The 21,196-nt window shown below is 42.9% G+C and overlaps 3 non-coding genes across 3 annotated transcripts; all 3 read right to left on the reverse strand.

Annotated features, from left to right (window-relative positions):
* Positions 1–5,675: 5,675 nt before the first annotated feature.
* On the reverse strand, positions 5,676–5,748 carry Trnaa-ugc (transfer RNA alanine (anticodon UGC)). The gene has a single exon. It is a non-coding gene; the product is annotated as a tRNA-Ala (tRNA).
* A 1,002-nt stretch (positions 5,749–6,750) lies between these two features.
* On the reverse strand, positions 6,751–6,823 carry Trnaa-agc (transfer RNA alanine (anticodon AGC)). The gene has a single exon. It is a non-coding gene; the product is annotated as a tRNA-Ala (tRNA).
* A 416-nt stretch (positions 6,824–7,239) lies between these two features.
* Positions 7,240–7,312, reverse strand: Trnaa-ugc (transfer RNA alanine (anticodon UGC)). Its single transcript has one exon. It is a non-coding gene; the product is annotated as a tRNA-Ala (tRNA).
* Positions 7,313–21,196: the final 13,884 nt, after the last annotated feature.

Consider the following 21,196-nt stretch of genomic DNA (forward strand, 5'->3'; position numbering starts at 1 on the left):
ATTGAATATGGTTTTAACCAATCGATAAGGAGATTTCTATAAAAACTGTCTATTTCCAAATTTCTAGTATAAGCCAATAATGCACCTTTCATGTTTTGTGTTTGGCACTATTAGACACACAATCTCAATGTCACATAAGTTCTGTACATTAGCTTATAAATTTCAAAAAACTACTTTCTGAAATAGAGAAAGCACACATCATAAATATACTGTAAAATCTTAAAAATAGTATCCTTAAGGTAACTACAATACATCACTGTCAACACAGTCTTCTTTTTTATATTAACCAATGCCCATTCTTTCAAATACAATTTTTAGCATATTACCGAACTTTTTCTTGTGATTCGAATAGCTTCTAATTTTGTGGAACTCACACATCATGTGTACCTTGAACTCTATGATGCTGTCGGATCCTAATTTGTTAAGGACGTAGTTAACAAAATTTCCCAGCAACCAGTACACAGCGTTATTTTTTGCTTCTGGGAAATAGCGTGCTTCAGGCCTGTGTATCAATGACAGCGATATATACTCAGGGGATGTTCTTGTAATCAGAGCTATTTGCTCCCGGATCCACTTCCAACTATTCATGTGACCACTGCAAGTATATCTATGAATTACTGTGTCAACTAGATGGCATTTTTGACATAAATTTGTTTCACAGAGTCCGATTGCGTGCAGTCTTTCATTGGTGCTAACTATGTTGTTAACTGTCTTGTACCATGACGTTTTTATATTAGACGTGAGCACATTAGAACTAATGTTTTTCCAAATCTCAGTCCACTCAATGTTTGGAAACTGTCGTTCTATTTTGTTTCTTCCTTCGCTTTTCTTTCGTTCCCACATTATGGCTCTCGATGTTAAGTGTCGGGACTGCCTGAGTTCGACACTGACATAACTAAACTCAACATAGAAAATCCTCACGTGCTGTAAGCGACTGTTGATATTCTGCACGTCAATCGGGGGAAGCAGGCTTGGAGGTTTAATGATCTCGAAAAGTTGGCTGGTTATGCTTTCTCGCGAGTCTCTTATTAAATTAACTTGCCTTTTGATAAAAAGAGCAGAGGCTTTATCCGTTATATCAGTTAATCCTAGTCCACCATTTTTAGGATCTAAAGTGGCTACTTTAGCAGGTACTCTGAACACTTCACCTCTCCACAAAAATTTTGTGATTTTGGACATTATTCTCCTCGCTATCATTCTCGGTATTGGAAACAGCTGGGCAGTATAATAAGCCTTAGCAAGGATGCATGAGTTGATATACTGTGTTCTTTGAACTTGGTTCATATATCGAGTTAAATTCTCTACAATGGCTCCTTGCACTTTATCTGCTGCTACTTTCCAATTTAAAGCAGTCATTTTCATAGGGCATGCTGTCAGGGTGATCCCAAGTGTTTTATGTTGTCGGACTAATTTTGCCCACTCGACGTTGATATTATCAAAACCTCTGAGATTTAACATCTTACTTTTTTTTCCGTTTGCATTGGCTCCAGATGCTCTACAGTACGAATCAATCACTGTTGCTAGCGTGGTTACCTCGTCATTATTCCTTATAATGACCCCTATATCGTCAGCATAGGCTCTTATAACTGTTTTGTTTCCTGATAATGTTAAGCCTTTTAATGTAACATGGACATGTCGGAGGAAAGGTTCCAGCGAAATTGCGAAAAGCGACATGGACAGAGGACTTCCTTGAGGAACACCTCGTTGTATTTGCATCGGCCTGGATTGTTGACAATTCACCGCTATTTTAGCATTTATTCCAGTTGCTATGTTCTTAATCAACTGTATAACCCTATCGTTGAAACCTATTTTCTTCAATGTGTGTAGAAGATATTCATGGTTTACTACATCGAACGCCTTATAAAAATCTAAAAACAATAAAGCACACTTTATGTTTGTTACAGAAGTTATTGCAATGATATCCCTGAATTCCGCTAGATTTTGAAAAATGGTTCTGCCTTGCGCACAATTCTGATGTTGCCTAATAATTTTATCTGTAAGGCATGAAATTCTCTTGTTTATTATTCTAGCTATTAATTTATAATCAGAATTCAGCAGTGAAATTGGACGAAAATTATTTAAGTCTTTGTTTCCATTATTTTTTGGCACCAGAACAATTTTACTCTCCTTAAACTCAGCCGGAATCATTTTACCCTGAATAACCTCATTTACAATGTCCGTGATTTTCGCACCTACTATTGGCCAGTAACGGATGTAAAACTCTGCTGGCAGACCATCCGGTCCTGGGGATTTTTTTGGTGGCGAGGCGCACAGAGTCTCATACACGTCTTCTTCACTGGCAACCTCGAGAAAATTTTCGTTGTCATCTTCTGTCAGCTGTGGGGCTAGGATGTCAAGGAATTCTTCCAAGGAAGCATCACTACTTTGATGTACAGAATATAGCTCACAATAATAGCGATAAATCTCGTCCATGATATCCTGCTGGGTTCTGAGAATCGTGCCGTTTTTTGTTCGAATTTCTTCAATAAAAGTCCTTCTCCCGTTTTTCGTATGCTTCACTAAGTGATATAGGGAAGCAGTTTCATCTGCTGACACCGAATTTGCCTTCGATTTTATTTTCAACCCTTCCATTTGACTTCTCTTGATATTAAGTAACTTGGCTTTGACTTTTTTTATGTCTGCTATCCGAAGTGAGGAACCTGCTGAGACTTGATCATATAGATCTCTCAAAACGGAATAGTAATACTCTATAGTGCATTTCATTTCCCTTGCGCTCTGGGCACTGTATTGAATAAGAACTTTCTTCAACTTTGGCTTTGCCAATTTAACCCACCAGTCAATAGCAGTGGCATATCTACTACGGGCTCGCAGGCATATTGCCCATGTTACTTTAATCAGATCTTCTAAATCATGATTAACTAACAAGGAAGTGTTCAAATTCCACTGATTCTTGAATCGGCGAACCGGCTGTCTTGTTAGATTTATGCAAACTAAGACACTTGAATGGTCTGAAAAGTACGTAGGAATGGTTTCTACTTTTGTCACGGAAGTTACAAGATTTTTAGAAATATATAGTCTATCAATCCTGCTACGTGATGTTGCCGTGACATAAGTGAACTCAACAATGGAGGGGTATTTGATTTCCCATATATCCTTTAACTCTAAACCAGTAACTAGTTGTTTTAGTTCACTTGAGAAATTAAAATTAGGTAACTGATCTTTTCGATTTAAAACACAGTTAAAATCACCTCCAAGTAATAACTGTCTTGGAGATTTCCTTAACAAGTATATCAAGTCATCTTTGAAGAAACGTGCCCTGTCAGCTCGATGAGAACTTCCTGAAGGGGCGTACAAGTTGATGATAGTCACATCATATATATTTAGTCCTATTCCCCTTCCGGATTCCAGTCGTTCCACCTCGCTTACTGTAATCCCTTCCCTTACCAAAATAGCTGTTCCAACACTTGTTTCGGGAGACACATTCATGTAACTGACAAAACCGGGAATTACCAAATCCGAAATTAGAACTTCTTGTAACAGGGCAACATCAGTCGCAGATTCGTACAAAAATTCCTTAAGGGCCGATAATTTCAAACCAGTCGTGATTTTATTTATGTTTATAGTGGTGACAGAATAAGATTGCGTCATTGTGTATGTAGTTGTTTTGTTGAACTGATTTAGTTTACTGTGGTTCAGGGTTCAGTTAAGCTGTAACAGTTTTCTCGGAAGGCTGAACATGGAATAACACTTCAATCAGTTTATTAGTTACTGTCCCGTTTTTTTCTACTTCTGATGTTTTCTCTTGTACCGCAAGCAGACTGATTTCCTGGTAAACTTTCTGATTTTTCCTCCAGTGATTCGTGTACGACCGTTTCGGACTGAACATTCTTTGGGCTTGGGTCGCCCCTACTGGATTTTCCCTTCCCTTGGTTACGAGCTACATTCTCATTTGGTTGCGTCGGTATTTTACTTCGCGGCTTATCTGGAGCAGCAACAGACGCTTTAGCAATTTCGGTTGCCGGCGCCTGCCCTGAGGTGTTGACCGTGATTTCAGTTTGGCCACCACTTCCTCGTTCTTTATTAATTTCACTCACTTTCTGATCTAGGGAAACAAATGGAGACTGCAGTTTTGCATCCTCTCCCTGAATTTGTTTATTAACAGATAGATTCTGATCTTTGCAATCGGCTACTGCACCTGTTGTTTCTTGCAAATTAATGCTGCTTACACCCCTTCCATTTTCTGGTACCGCATGTGTATTATCTATCTGTTCATTAGTTTCCATTCGCATTTTGCCTTCAGGTTCCTCAGCCTTCTCATCGCACTGTTTTTGCTTGCGAAGTGAGGGAGTGGGACAAGACAGCTCGTCCTCTGAACAACTATCAGTTATCTCCAGAGGTCGTTTTTTCGGTTGCATTTCAGCTTCACGAGTAGTGGCAACGGGGTTTCCTTTTGTTGTTAACGGGGGAAATTGACTGTTATCGTGAAGGGAGACATCAGCTTGTCCCGCTGCGTTAACATCCTCAACCAGTTGTTCCGGGCTATTCTTTGGTAACAGATCATTTAAGGTAAGCTTCTGACGCTGTATCAAATTACTTTTAAGCACAACAGTTCGCCGCGGACATTCCTGTCTGAAGTGGCCGGTTTCGTTACATATATGACATGTAGCTTCCTGACCTGTATAAACAATTTGTGCCTTATACCCACAAACAGTTATGTGAGACGGAATATTCGTCTTAACGTCCATCTCTACACAGCGGACCCCGTTAAAACACTGCAGTTTAAAGCGAGGCGACCATCTTTCATTTGCAATTGATTTAACGTCTCCATAGTTTAAAAGAGCTTCCTTAATCTTATCATTTTCAATTTCAATGGGGAGATTCAAGACACGAACGGTTTTGTAATGAATGTCCGCTCTATAGATGGAAACCTTACTTTTATAACCATTTCTATGCACAAAATCTACTTCATAGCCCCACTTTCGTAACACTTTATCAACAGTCGAAGCACTGATTTACTTGACAAAAACACAGTATTTTTCCTGATCCAGTTGCCAGGTATGAACGGTTTCAGAATTTAGACCAATTACCTGTGTAATCCAGTCATCTATTTCCAGGGATGTCGGCTGAACAGGACGGGATTCTTTGTCAAAAGCAAATACCAGAGTATTCTTCCTGAGGTTTGTAGCCATGGTTAATCCAGCGAAGCAATTTCGGTTAAACAACCGAAATTCCAAGTAGCAGCAGCAAGACCAGAAAGAGCGATCAGATCACAAGGAACAGGAACGAACACGGAGATTAACGGACGGACGGCACTCAGCGAAGCACACGTACAGCGATGTAAACACTGAAGTGCAGCGCAACAGTTAACAGCGGACACTCGCGAGCGCGGCTGAAACGGAACTGCGAGGTTTCCTGCATTCTGTATCGAATCGTAGTTGGCCAAAATCAAAGTGGCACGCACGACGTCGAAAATAGCGTTCGGCCAACGCTCTGAGGTAGACGAAAGTGTTGTTCACTCTCTAGACTTCACTGAGGTTAGGCCGTTTTACCCAAGGCAGATTTGCACTCGATGACACCTCGACAACAGCCGGTCCTCACATTTACGTCTTGCTCTCCTTACGTCAGTATACGAGTCTGTGACGCTGGCTTTGCAACAGCTTGCGTGCCTTTAGGCTCGCCGCGACCAACACTTACCACGCACTGACCACAAAACATGCAGGCGCCAGGGCTTGAACCCGGGACCTTTCACATGCAAAGCGAACGCTCTACCAACTGAGCTATGCCCCCAAGCACAACCAAGCTGCGCTGTTCTCCATTCTTTACTACTCTTATGTGCACGGACACGATGGTTGGTTGGTTTGCAGGGCTGAAGGGAACAGAGTACAAAGGCGCGGACGCGTTCATATACACAAGAGTTCCAAGTAGTTTCGATGCTCTGGTATTACGACTGCAAATTCCGTCCGTTTTTAACGTCTTAAATTGAAGGGCCAGTCACAAGTTGCTCTGTTTTCACTCCATGTCGACAATCACACAGCACCTGAGGTAACAAGCACATCTGAAGCCCCATTGTGCACTCGACTGTTCATGCCAACTCACTGCCTCGCACTTTACTACTGTGTACCACTCTTGTCGTCCAACTGCAAAAGACTGAGCCACAACAAGTTTCCGCGTCTCCAATGCACTGCGCAAACTACGAAACGCTCCCCAAACATGGCACTCACCCATGCAGACGACTTTTCCGACTTTACACGACGCTCACGCTAGTGACAGCCTTATTTAGAGCTTGACGTCGCGCCCAAGCGAGTGAGCACATTTCGCCTACGGCTTAGGCCGCCCACCTAGTGTGGCTGCTCGGTGTCTGCAGGCAGCGAGGGGCTGCAAGCTTCCCGTATTCGCGCCTATGTCACCTCTGCTTGCTTGTCAGAGACAGAGTATCGCAAAACATACAACTCACTCCATGAATTGATTGCTACGGCATCTGTCATCAGCAGTCACAACTAGCAACACCAGTAGCAGCCGACTGCACGTAAAGAATTGGAATGTGCAGTGGGATTTTTGTGAATTCGGCGCAAGGCTCATCTTTCCGACATAGGTTTGAGAATCTTATGGGAACACGTGTACTGTTTCTAAATTAAGTGTAGTGGTGGGAGGAGGGTAGTTCCTGCGCATTACAGCACGCTTGCCAATTGTGGCTGCTAATCGTTCGCTCGTATCTGCCTTGACACATTTTCTGGCTGTGAATTATTCCACTTGCATGGCAGTGTGCGCATGTTGGTGTGTTAAAAATTCTGGAGGCGCTGGGTATCGATCCCAGTACCTCTCGCATGCTAAGCGAGCGCTCTACCAGCTGAGCTACGCCCCCTGCTGACGAACTGCGCTACATACAGCCATATCAATTGCACACACCCTTGCACTCCAATTATTCCGCAGACAAACACTACTCTCAATGTGTCTGTGAGGGTGTCTTTCAGGTTTCCTGCATTCTGTATCGAATCGTAGTTGGCCAAAATCAAAGTGGCACGCACGACGTCGAAAATAGCGTTCGGCCAACGCTCTGAGGTAGACGAAAGTGTTGTTCACTCTCTAGACTTCACTGAGGTTAGGCCGTTTTACCTAAGGCAGATTTGCACTCGATGACACCTCGACAACAGCCGGTCCTCACATTTGCGTCTTGCTCTCCTTACGTCAGTATACGAGTCTGTGACGCTGGCTTTGCAACATCTTGCGTGCCTTTAGGCTCGCCGCGACCAACACTTACCACGCACTGACCACAAAACATGGAGGCGCCGGGGCTTGAACCCGGGACCTTTCACATGCAAAGCGAACGCTCTACCAACTGAGCTACGCCCCCAAGCACAACCAAGCTGCGCTGTTCTCCATTCTTTACTACTCTTATGTGCACGGACACGATGGTTGGTTGGTTTGCAGGGCTGAAGGGAACAGAGTACAAAGGCGCGGACACGTTCATATACACAAGAGTTCCAAGTAGTTTCGATGCTCTGGTATTACGACTGCAAATTCCGTCCGTTTTTAACGTCTTAAATTGAAGGGGCAGTCACAAGTTGCTCTGTTTTCACTCCATGTCGACAATCACACAGCACCTGAGGTAACAAGCACATCTGAAGCCCTATTGTGCACTCGACTGTTCTTGCCAACTCACTGCCTCGCACTTTACTACTGTGTACCACTCTTGTCGTCCAACTGCAAAAGACAGGGCCACAACAAGTTTCCGCGTCTCCATTGCACTGCGCAAACTACGAAACGCTCCCCAAACATGGCACTCACCCATGCAGACGACTTTTCCGACTTTACACGACGCTCACGCTAGTGACAGCCTTATTTAGAGCTTGACGTCGCGCCCAAGCGAGTGAGCACATTTCGCCTACGGCTTAGGCCGCCCACCTAGTGTGGCTGCTCGGTGTCTGCAGGCAGCGAGGGGCTGCAAGCTTCCCGTATTCGCGCCTATGTCACCTCTGCTTGCTTGTCAGAGACAGAATATCGCAAAACATACAACTCACTCCATGAATTGATTGCTACGGTATCTGTCATCAGCAGTCACAACTAGCAACACCAGTAGCAGCCGACTGCACGTAAAGAATTGGAATGTGCAGTGGGATTTATGTGAATTCGGCGCAAGGCTGATCCTTCCGACATAGGTTTGAGAATCTTATGGGAACACGTGTACTGTTTCTAAATTAAGTGTAGTGGTGGGAGGAGGGTACTTCCTGCGCATTACAGTACGCTTGCCAATTGTGGCTGCTAATCGTTCGCTCGTATCTGCCTTGACACATTTTCTGGCTGTGAATTATTCCACTTGCATGGCAGTGTGCGCATGTTGGTGTGTTAAAAATTCTGGAGGCGCTGGGTATCGATCCCAGTACCTCTCGCATGCTAAGCGAGCGCTCTACCATCTTTTTTTTTTTTTTTTTTTTTTTTTTATAAAACCTTTATTAAAAAAAAACAATGTTACACATTGCAAATACATTCTAAGTTAAACATACATGTAGTTATTTAAACAAAGCGGTTTGATCATTTCAATTGCGCTGACATTAAGGAAAGACAACAGAAGATTGTGTTACTGACTAAATCACCAGAAGAATTAAATTAAACATAAATACTTGAGAATGGCGGAAAGGAGATATATAACAAAGTTGACTAGCCTTCCAACTACACTTTCTGGACATTAAGTGAATCTAAGTATTTGAAGTGATCAGATCTATATAATCAGTCTTTTCACTGCAAAAATGAACAGCGCAATGTGCCAGCCATTGAATATGGTTTTAACCAATCGATAAGGAGATTTCTATAAAAACTGTCTATTTCCAAATTTCTAGTATAAGCCAATAATGCACCTTTCATGTTTTGTGTTTGGCACTATTAGACACACAATCTCAATGTCACATAAGTTCTGTACATTAGCTTATAAATTTCAAAAAACTACTTTCTGAAATAGAGAAAGCACACATCATAAATATACTGTAAAATCTTAAAAATAGTATCCTTAAGGTAACTACAATACATCACTGTCAACACAGTCTTCTTTTTTATATTAACCAATGCCCATTCTTTCAAATACAATTTTTAGCATATTACCGAACTTTTTCTTGTGATTCGAATAGCTTCTAATTTTGTGGAACTCACACATCATGTGTACCTTGAACTCTATGATGCTGTCGGATCCTAATTTGTTAAGGACGTAGTTAACAAAATTTCCCAGCAACCAGTACACAGCGTTATTTTTTGCTTCTGGGAAATAGCGTGCTTCAGGCCTGTGTATCAATGACAGCGATATATACTCAGGGGATGTTCTTGTAATCAGAGCTATTTGCTCCCGGATCCACTTCCAACTATTCATGTGACCACTGCAAGTATATCTATGAATTACTGTGTCAACTAGATGGCATTTTTGACATAAATTTGTTTCACAGAGTCCGATTGCGTGCAGTCTTTCATTGGTGCTAACTATGTTGTTAACTGTCTTGTACCATGACGTTTTTATATTAGACGTGAGCACATTAGAACTAATGTTTTTCCAAATCTCAGTCCACTCAATGTTTGGAAACTGTCGTTCTATTTTGTTTCTTCCTTCGCTTTTCTTTCGTTCCCACATTATGGCTCTCGATGTTAAGTGTCGGGACTGCCTGAGTTCGACACTGACATAACTAAACTCAACATAGAAAATCCTCACGTGCTGTAAGCGACTGTTGATATTCTGCACGTCAATCGGGGGAAGCAGGCTTGGAGGTTTAATGATCTCGAAAAGTTGGCTGGTTATGCTTTCTCGCGAGTCTCTTATTAAATTAACTTGCCTTTTGATAAAAAGAGCAGAGGCTTTATCCGTTATATCAGTTAATCCTAGTCCACCATTTTTAGGATCTAAAGTGGCTACTTTAGCAGGTACTCTGAACACTTCACCTCTCCACAAAAATTTTGTGATTTTGGACATTATTCTCCTCGCTATCATTCTCGGTATTGGAAACAGCTGGGCAGTATAATAAGCCTTAGCAAGGATGCATGAGTTGATATACTGTGTTCTTTGAACTTGGTTCATATATCGAGTTAAATTCTCTACAATGGCTCCTTGCACTTTATCTGCTGCTACTTTCCAATTTAAAGCAGTCATTTTCATAGGGCATGCTGTCAGGGTGATCCCAAGTGTTTTATGTTGTCGGACTAATTTTGCCCACTCGACGTTGATATTATCAAAACCTCTGAGATTTAACATCTTACTTTTTTTTCCGTTTGCATTGGCTCCAGATGCTCTACAGTACGAATCAATCACTGTTGCTAGCGTGGTTACCTCGTCATTATTCCTTATAATGACCCCTATATCGTCAGCATAGGCTCTTATAACTGTTTTGTTTCCTGATAATGTTAAGCCTTTTAATGTAACATGGACATGTCGGAGGAAAGGTTCCAGCGAAATTGCGAAAAGCGACATGGACAGAGGACTTCCTTGAGGAACACCTCGTTGTATTTGCATCGGCCTGGATTGTTGACAATTCACCGCTATTTTAGCATTTATTCCAGTTGCTATGTTCTTAATCAACTGTATAACCCTATCGTTGAAACCTATTTTCTTCAATGTGTGTAGAAGATATTCATGGTTTACTACATCGAACGCCTTATAAAAATCTAAAAACAATAAAGCACACTTTATGTTTGTTACAGAAGTTATTGCAATGATATCCCTGAATTCCGCTAGATTTTGAAAAATGGTTCTGCCTTGCGCACAATTCTGATGTTGCCTAATAATTTTATCTGTAAGGCATGAAATTCTCTTGTTTATTATTCTAGCTATTAATTTATAATCAGAATTCAGCAGTGAAATTGGACGAAAATTATTTAAGTCTTTGTTTCCATTATTTTTTGGCACCAGAACAATTTTACTCTCCTTAAACTCAGCCGGAATCATTTTACCCTGAATAACCTCATTTACAATGTCCGTGATTTTCGCACCTACTATTGGCCAGTAACGGATGTAAAACTCTGCTGGCAGACCATCCGGTCCTGGGGATTTTTTTGGTGGCGAGGCGCACAGAGTCTCATACACGTCTTCTTCACTGGCAACCTCGAGAAAATTTTCGTTGTCATCTTCTGTCAGCTGTGGGGCTAGGATGTCAAGGAATTCTTCCAAGGAAGCATCACTACTTTGATGTACAGAATATAGCTCACAATAATAGCGATAAATCTCGTCCATGATATCCTGCTGGGTTCTGAGAATCGTGCCGTTTTTTGTTCGAATTTCTTCAATAAAAGTCCTTCTCCCGTTTTTCGTATGCTTCACTAAGTGATATAGGGAAGCAGTTTCATCTGCTGACACCGAATTTGCCTTCGATTTTATTTTCAACCCTTCCATTTGACTTCTCTTGATATTAAGTAACTTGGCTTTGACTTTTTTTATGTCTGCTATCCGAAGTGAGGAACCTGCTGAGACTTGATCATATAGATCTCTCAAAACGGAATAGTAATACTCTATAGTGCATTTCATTTCCCTTGCGCTCTGGGCACTGTATTGAATAAGAACTTTCTTCAACTTTGGCTTTGCCAATTTAACCCACCAGTCAATAGCAGTGGCATATCTACTACGGGCTCGCAGGCATATTGCCCATGTTACTTTAATCAGATCTTCTAAATCATGATTAACTAACAAGGAAGTGTTCAAATTCCACTGATTCTTGAATCGGCGAACCGGCTGTCTTGTTAGATTTATGCAAACTAAGACACTTGAATGGTCTGAAAAGTACGTAGGAATGGTTTCTACTTTTGTCACGGAAGTTACAAGATTTTTAGAAATATATAGTCTATCAATCCTGCTACGTGATGTTGCCGTGACATAAGTGAACTCAACAATGGAGGGGTATTTGATTTCCCATATATCCTTTAACTCTAAACCAGTAACTAGTTGTTTTAGTTCACTTGAGAAATTAAAATTAGGTAACTGATCTTTTCGATTTAAAACACAGTTAAAATCACCTCCAAGTAATAACTGTCTTGGAGATTTCCTTAACAAGTATATCAAGTCATCTTTGAAGAAACGTGCCCTGTCAGCTCGATGAGAACTTCCTGAAGGGGCGTACAAGTTGATGATAGTCACATCATATATATTTAGTCCTATTCCCCTTCCGGATTCCAGTCGTTCCACCTCGCTTACTGTAATCCCTTCCCTTACCAAAATAGCTGTTCCAACACTTGTTTCGGGAGACACATTCATGTAACTGACAAAACCGGGAATTACCAAATCCGAAATTAGAACTTCTTGTAACAGGGCAACATCAGTCGCAGATTCGTACAAAAATTCCTTAAGGGCCGATAATTTCAAACCAGTCGTGATTTTATTTATGTTTATAGTGGTGACAGAATAAGATTGCGTCATTGTGTATGTAGTTGTTTTGTTGAACTGATTTAGTTTACTGTGGTTCAGGGTTCAGTTAAGCTGTAACAGTTTTCTCGGAAGGCTGAACATGGAATAACACTTCAATCAGTTTATTAGTTACTGTCCCGTTTTTTTCTACTTCTGATGTTTTCTCTTGTACCGCAAGCAGACTGATTTCCTGGTAAACTTTCTGATTTTTCCTCCAGTGATTCGTGTACGACCGTTTCGGACTGAACATTCTTTGGGCTTGGGTCGCCCCTACTGGATTTTCCCTTCCCTTGGTTACGAGCTACATTCTCATTTGGTTGCGTCGGTATTTTACTTCGCGGCTTATCTGGAGCAGCAACAGACGCTTTAGCAATTTCGGTTGCCGGCGCCTGCCCTGAGGTGTTGACCGTGATTTCAGTTTGGCCACCACTTCCTCGTTCTTTATTAATTTCACTCACTTTCTGATCTAGGGAAACAAATGGAGACTGCAGTTTTGCATCCTCTCCCTGAATTTGTTTATTAACAGATAGATTCTGATCTTTGCAATCGGCTACTGCACCTGTTGTTTCTTGCAAATTAATGCTGCTTACACCCCTTCCATTTTCTGGTACCGCATGTGTATTATCTATCTGTTCATTAGTTTCCATTCGCATTTTGCCTTCAGGTTCCTCAGCCTTCTCATCGCACTGTTTTTGCTTGCGAAGTGAGGGAGTGGGACAAGACAGCTCGTCCTCTGAACAACTATCAGTTATCTCCAGAGGTCGTTTTTTCGGTTGCATTTCAGCTTCACGAGTAGTGGCAACGGGGTTTCCTTTTGTTGTTAACGGGGGAAATTGACTGTTATCGTGAAGGGAGACATCAGCTTGTCCCGCTGCGTTAACATCCTCAACCAGTTGTTCCGGGCTATTCTTTGGTAACAGATCATTTAAGGTAAGCTTCTGACGCTGTATCAAATTACTTTTAAGCACAACAGTTCGCCGCGGACATTCCTGTCTGAAGTGGCCGGTTTCGTTACATATATGACATGTAGCTTCCTGACCTGTATAAACAATTTGTGCCTTATACCCACAAACAGTTATGTGAGACGGAATATTCGTCTTAACGTCCATCTCTACACAGCGGACCCCGTTAAAACACTGCAGTTTAAAGCGAGGCGACCATCTTTCATTTGCAATTGATTTAACGTCTCCATAGTTTAAAAGAGCTTCCTTAATCTTATCATTTTCAATTTCAATGGGGAGATTCAAGACACGAACGGTTTTGTAATGAATGTCCGCTCTATAGATGGAAACCTTACTTTTATAACCATTTCTATGCACAAAATCTACTTCATAGCCCCACTTTCGTAACACTTTATCAACAGTCGAAGCACTGATTTACTTGACAAAAACACAGTATTTTTCCTGATCCAGTTGCCAGGTATGAACGGTTTCAGAATTTAGACCAATTACCTGTGTAATCCAGTCATCTATTTCCAGGGATGTCGGCTGAACAGGACGGGATTCTTTGTCAAAAGCAAATACCAGAGTATTCTTCCTGAGGTTTGTAGCCATGGTTAATCCAGCGAAGCAATTTCGGTTAAACAACCGAAATTCCAAGTAGCAGCAGCAAGACCAGAAAGAGCGATCAGATCACAAGGAACAGGAACGAACACGGAGATTAACGGACGGACGGCACTCAGCGAAGCACACGTACAGCGATGTAAACACTGAAGTGCAGCGCAACAGTTAACAGCGGACACTCGCGAGCGCGGCTGAAACGGAACTGCGAGGTTTCCTGCATTCTGTATCGAATCGTAGTTGGCCAAAATCAAAGTGGCACGCACGACGTCGAAAATAGCGTTCGGCCAACGCTCTGAGGTAGACGAAAGTGTTGTTCACTCTCTAGACTTCACTGAGGTTAGGCTGTTTTACCTAAGGCAGATTTGCACTCGATGACACCTCGACAACAGCCGGTCCTCACATTTACGTCTTGCTCTCCTTGCGTCAGTATACGAGTCTGTGACGCTGGCTTTGCAACATCTTGCGTGCCTTTAGGTTCGCCGCGACGAACACTTACCACGCACTGACCACAAAACATGGAGGCGCCGGGGCTTGAACCCGGGACCTTTCACATGCAAAGCGAACGCTCTACCAACTTTTTTTTTTTTTTTTTTTTTTTTTTTTTTTTTTGCGGGCCTCCTTCCACCCCTTATAGCCTGTCCTTCTCGCCATTTAGTCGCCTTCGTCGGCGCGGCATCAAAGGCCTTTGATTTAAGGAAAATGCAAACGTTGTGGATTACATGCGCATGCGTCGTTCAGATACAAGCATCCATAGGAAGTAAATAGGAACTGAAATTTATTGCGGCTCCATTGCCTCGTGGTAACAGAAAACGTCAAAGAAGTTGAAAGGAAAGTCAAAATCCATTTCTTCGAAAATAAAAAAGCTTTGTTTTGAACTCTGCGAAATTGAAAGAGAACTAAAATATTTCTCGAAAACAGAAAACTGAATTTTCTTCTTCTTACAAAATGAAGCTTGAAATCTTGCCAATCGATTACTTCAGAGGTGTTTGTAACTCGTGGTTCGGTCAACATGACGTAGTATTCGCCGTCTTATCTTGAGTGAGTATCTGCTGAATGTTCGTTAACATGAAATTCAATCAATTGATCTAGCAGTCACTTTGTTTTTACGTTATAGTTTTGAGCAGGTAGTTGGCGAAGTTATCCTTATAGTTTTTCGTTTTCATTAGTATATGGTGGTGAGTTGTAAGATAGACCCAGAAGTCTTCTTTACTCTTTTCTGCTTTTGTAAATAAGTAATGTATAGTAGCGGCTTTTAACCAGTTTAGAACGTTCCTTCTCGTCCGTGGGTACGGGGTATCGTCCGGCGTCAGAAAGGCAGCAGTGGTTATGTATCTGGGCGATGTTCGACTGATGAGTGCTAACTTGTTCGTGATATATTCCCATATATCTTTTACGTTGTCGCACACAAACCTGTGTTCATCAGTATCTATTAAATTACACGTTGTGCACAAAGGTGATTCTGCGAGGTGTATGTTATGTAGTTTGGAGTTAGTGGCCAATTTTCTGTTAACTGCGAAATACCAAGTGGCTTTCATTGTTGACGGCAAGTACGGACAATGGATGTTCTCCCAGATTACCTTCCAGTCGAAAAGGTTGTATTTTTCTTCGATGTTATTTTTCTTCTTATCTTTCAGAAGTTCCTGGTAAACGTGTTTCACTGTCTTCATTTCCTGTTCGGGGATCCTTGTTTGTACATAACTGTACTCCAGTAAAAACCATTTTAAGTGGTAAAGTCCGTTTGGAATATGTTGCACCGTGATTGGTGGACTGAGGTCGGCGGGAGCTATCTCAGTAAGCAGGTGAGCAGCGAGACTATCAGCTGAGTGTTTCCATTGGTGGAAAGTTTTTGATATGTATAAAGCTTGCGCCTTCTTTCCAACATCGACAAGATTTAAGCCACCATTTTTTGTGGCAAGCGTTAAGGTGTCAAACTGAACTTTAAAAATGTGGTGATGGCTGACTAACTGTCCTAAAGCTGACATAATTCGTTTTGCAGTGAGTGCAGACATTGGTAAAACTTGAGCGATATAATTGAGTTTCGAGGTGAGGTATACATTTGCGACCGTTACTTTCTGAATTTCATTTAGTTTTCGTACACTGTGTTCTCGTATGCTGGCACGAATAGTCCGTAGAAGCTTTCTATAGTCGGTTGCAATGGTGTGCCGAATGTTACTCTGAAAATCAATTCCAAGACACTTGAAGAACTTCAGCTGACGTAGTTGTCCGTGAGGGTGCGATCCTAGGCCGCGGCCAATATTGAATATTCCAGACTTTGTCCAGTTTAGTTGTGCACCCGACGCTTGCTCATATTGCCTGACTAGCTGTAGTGCGGTCTCCACTTCAGTTCCATTTAGTACAAGGAAACCGACATCGTCTGCATACGCCTTGCACACTACTCGGGAGCCATGTATGACGACGCCCTGTAAACTTTGCGTCAGGGTAGCTAACAAAGGCTCAATGGCAATCGCAAAAAGCGCGATGGACATTGGGCAGCCCTGCCTGACGGAACTGGCTATCTCTATCGCTCGGGTAGGTTGGCCATTGATGATGACTCTGGATAAATTATTCGCTACCATCTGTTGTATAATTGCGACGAACCCAGGTGGAAAGCCCATCGCATACATGGTACGAAAGAGATACTGGTGGTTGACCCTGTCAAAGGCTTTGTCGAAGTCCAAGGACATGATGGCACATTTCAGCTTACAGACTTCCGCAATGGAGATTAAATCACGGTAGTCGCACAAAGTCTGTTGAATTTTCCGATCCTTTCCGACGCTGGTCTGGTAAGGGCCAATGATACTGGTCAATGTAGATTTAAGCCTGTGGGCCAAAAGTCTCGCAAAGATTTTATAGTCGCTGTTGATCAGCGTTATCGGTCTTAGTTTTTTTACGTTTGCTCTGCCTGAGTTTTTTTTAATTAGAACGATAATGCCTTCACAGAAGCTGGTGGGGATCACGTTGTTGTGGTCTAGAAGTTCGTTACAGATGCAAATGATCTTCGCCTTTATGGTGTTCCAGAATTTTTGATAGAATTCGGCGGGAATTCCGTCAGGTCCGGGGGATTTATTCTTGGCACTTTCCCAGAGTACATATTCCACGTCTTCTTCGGTTGCCACGTCTAATAGCTATTCCGCGTCCACGAGACTGACTCTGTTGCGCAAATTATTCAAAAGAGCATCCTGCGCTTGCACGTTAACTTCTTTATTGGACGTCAAGGTGGTGAAGTAGTTTAGCACCGCCGCTTTAATCTCGTTGTGCGTAGTCAGCGATGCGCCATCCTCAGCAATTAACTCCGTCAGTATTTTACGGGACCCTTTCCTACTTTCTTGGATCATATGGTAGACTGAGGTGAGTTCTTGGTGTACAGTAGTCTGGACCCGTGACCTGACTTTGTAGCCTTCTAGCTGCGTCCTCCTTAGGGTTAGGATTTTGGCCTGGATTTTCTTAATTCGTTGACAATTCTCGACAGCCGAAGTGCCGAGCATATACAGTTCCCGCAGACAATGAAAATAGAAATTGATCGTCCTTTGAAGCCAAAAGCCCTTTTCCCGTGCGTAGTTCATGAAACACCACCTAATTTTAGGTTTGGCGCACCTGAGCCACCAATCAATGGCCGAATTATAAGAGGCAAATCTGTGCTCACATTCTCGCCAGGTATTGAGGAAGGCTTCTTGACACGCCGAGTCTTGTAGATGTGAAACATTTAATTTCCACAGGCCCCTGTATCGACACGTCCGTTGTCGGTCGAGAGTGATAGTACAGATGTATGCAGCATGATCTGAGAACGCCACTGGCCATACTTCTGACTGCAGAATGTTATTCCTCAAAGTGGGTGTGACATAAATGCGATCGAGACGGCTTGCCGAATGGGTCGTGATATGGGTAAACCCAGGAGCTGCACCACGCTTGAGCTCCCAAGAGTCAACTAAGCGCAAGTCTCGTACAATCCGTTCCAGTTCAAGTGATTTGTTAAGATTGGGAGTCTGGTCCTCTGCACTGATGACACAGTTAAAGTCGCCTCCGAAGATGACATTGTCGTGGCGGACGCCAAAGAGAGGAACTATTTCTTCTTTAAAGAATTCTGCTCTTTGACGTCTATTACTGGAACCGGATGGGGCATATACATTAATTAGTCTGTTGTTATAAAAAGTGCCCGCAATGCCCCTACTGTTCGGCAGTTTCGTGACGTCATAAATAATGATACCTTCCTTCACAATAAAAGCTGTACCTAATTCGCAACCGGCCCCAGGATTAGTGATCACATTATAACCTGGTATGCAATCAAGTCCGATCTCTGCTACTTCTTGTACAAATAAAATGTCTACATCAGCTGCATATAAAAAGTCTTTTAAATGTTGTAGTTTAAGAGCGCTACGTATCTTATTAATATTGTGATTAGCAAGTCGATAGGCCTGTGGCGGAATTGTGGTGGACTAAACAGGAGCAATACCTAAAATCAGTCCGATATCAAACAGAAATAACGCTGGAAATACAAGTCACGTCGTAAAAGCACTTTGGAAGCAATTCCAGATAACAAAAACATGTATTGACAGTCACTTGAAAGGCAGAGTTAAAAATATTCTCCGTTTGAGAAGGGATCAGTCGTGCGTTCTTTTTGTGCGGTAGTTTCTGTCGAGGCGTTAGCTTTCTCATTAACATCGTCGTCTTTGGAGACTGAAGTTACGGCTGTCACCGCTTCGGAAGTATCCATACTGTCGACGTCGGCAGTGGATTCTGTATCGTCTGCCCAACTAGTTGGCGGTGGCTGTGTCGAGGGCGTTACCGACTCTTGAGCAGGATAGAGTTTGGCCATGCGGACATCACAGTCGGCTCGGAGTTGAGCTGACTGTTCGGGGTTCAGAGGTAGAGCATCTGAGACATTGTCAATGACTGATGGTAAACTGGCTGAGGGATGATCATGGTTTGCGCTATCAGATGCTTTGTCACTGAGTTGTTCACCTATCTGTTTAGCCTTTTCGCGCAGAACCGGTGCCATGTGTTCTGCACCCTGCCGGGCAACTCTCCGTTTTTTAGTTTTTCTGGGAGACGTACGATTTTGTGGGCCTTGATCGGAACCTGCTGGAGATCCCCCCGTGGAGTAGCAGTGGCCGATGGGGACGCAGCCGTTTGCATGTCGGATGCCTGTTCTTCTGTGACTACGACGGACGGCGATACTTCTATGGGTTGAGGTGGGGTCTCTTCCGGCGTTGCAACAGTCTCCATTCGCGTCACTGTCGCAGGCACTACAGTATTTTCACTGACTTCGGTGACCGTGGATATAGACGGAAGCCCACGCGCTGCGGCGACGTACGTCACAGGCAGTGTTGTCATCGCGGGGGGCCTGGCAGCCTCGCCGGCAGGCAGCTGCGCCACTCGCCTCTGCATGCATTCGGCACGCACGTGACCTGTCGAGTTGCATGCGGCACACGTTCGAGGTTGATCATCGTACATGACTATCGCACGATACCCGCATACGTTAACATAAGACGGGATGTGCTTCTGCAGCTCGATTTTCAATTGCCGCACCCCATTAAGAACCGGGAACTTATGTGCACTAGACCAATGTTCCGCAATATTGCTTATGATTTTACCGTATGGACAGAGCACTCCGTTGATCTGTTCACTGGTTATTTCAAATGGGTTCAAAAATTCTAACAGTCCGTATTCCTAGGCCGGCATGCGAAACAACAACTTCTCCCACATTTCCATCGCTATGTTTAAACTTTAGTATACCACCACAAGATTCAACGATTTTCTCACACATGTCTGATCTAGCTAATTTAACGAAAACGGTGCTACTGACAATCGAAAGATGTATCCCGATTATATCCTCAAGTCCTATCTTTACTTCATCCTCTAACCATTGCTCAACTTCAAAAGATTTAGGTCGGACAAAGTTTCTGTCAAAAGTAAACTTCAGTGTGTCTTTCCTACTCGGCTGAGACATCACGAAATCGAGTTCATTTTCAGATCACACCAAAACACTGGTAGACACTGAAGCAAGCGCAGCAACTCACCACACGTAAACAGCGACAGCGCAGCGCGAAGCACAGAACATCCGACCTCGACCGCGTCCACCGGCTGACTGTACAGCCTTACTTAGAGCTTGACGTCGCGCCCAAGCGAATGAGCACATCTCGCCTACGGCTTAGGTCGCCCACATAGTGTGGCTGCTCGGTGTCTGCAGGCAGCGAGGGGCTGCGAACTTCCCGTGTTCGCGCCTATGTCACCTCTGCTTGCTTGTCAGAGACAGAGTATCGCAAAACATACAACCCACTCCATGAATTGATTGCTACGGCATCTGTCATCAGCAGTCACAACTAGCAACACCAGTAGCAGCCGACTGCACGTAAAGAATGGGAATGTGCAGTGGGATTTTTGTGTACTCGGCGCAAGGCAGATCTTTCCGACATAGGTTTGAGAATCTTAAGGGAACACTTGTACTGTTTCTAAATTAAGTGTAGGGGTGGGAGGAGGGTGCTTCCTGCGCGTAACAGCACGCTTGCCAATTGTGGCTGCTAATCGTTCGCTCGTATCTGCCTTGACACATTTTCTGGCTGTGAATTATTCCACTTGCATGGCAGTGTGCGCATGTTGGTGTGTTAAAAATTCTGGAGGCGCTGGGTATCGATCCCAGTACCTCTCGCATGCTAAGCGAGCGCTCTACCATTTTTTTAACAACACATTTATTTCACTTCAGAGTTACTTGCAGCTTCAAATACCATTCCTCTGATATTCATACGAAGCTACGCATCGTCGTAACCCGTTACTTCTTTTACGCAAGGCTCACGAGATTGGACCACGTTGCATCCGCGTAGACACAAAATTTTGCTCCGCCCAGCGTGGGGCTCGAACCCACGACGCTGACATTAAGAGTCTCATGCTCTATCGACTTTTTTTTTTTTTTTTTTTTTTTTTTTGTAAAACGATAATGATGCATTGACCCCGAAAAACAACCTGTTCCGCTAACGTGGCAAGTGTGCATTTTACCCATTTTTATTTTTTATTTATTTATTTATTTATTTTGTTTTATTTTATTTATTTAGTTGTTAATTTTTTTTTAAAATGTAAGAAGAAAATAAAATTTGAAGATCCTCTTCGGGAAAAGCATGAACTGACATTCTAAATGCAGCTGCTATTGTTGATACTGCCGTAAGCATAGCTGTTTCGGGGTTCTGATGAGGCCTTCACGGCTACCGTAGCGGCCACGGGGCACACGAAGTCCCCACCGTACTTCACCTTCACCAGCAGTCCCCTACTTTAGCTCGTTTCTTCCTAGGAATGATTTTACTGTGACATCTTAATCTAT

This window comes from Schistocerca serialis, chromosome 10, assembly GCF_023864345.2.
Source record: "Schistocerca serialis cubense isolate TAMUIC-IGC-003099 chromosome 10, iqSchSeri2.2, whole genome shotgun sequence".
NCBI classification, from domain to species: Eukaryota; Metazoa; Arthropoda; class Insecta; order Orthoptera; family Acrididae; genus Schistocerca; species Schistocerca serialis.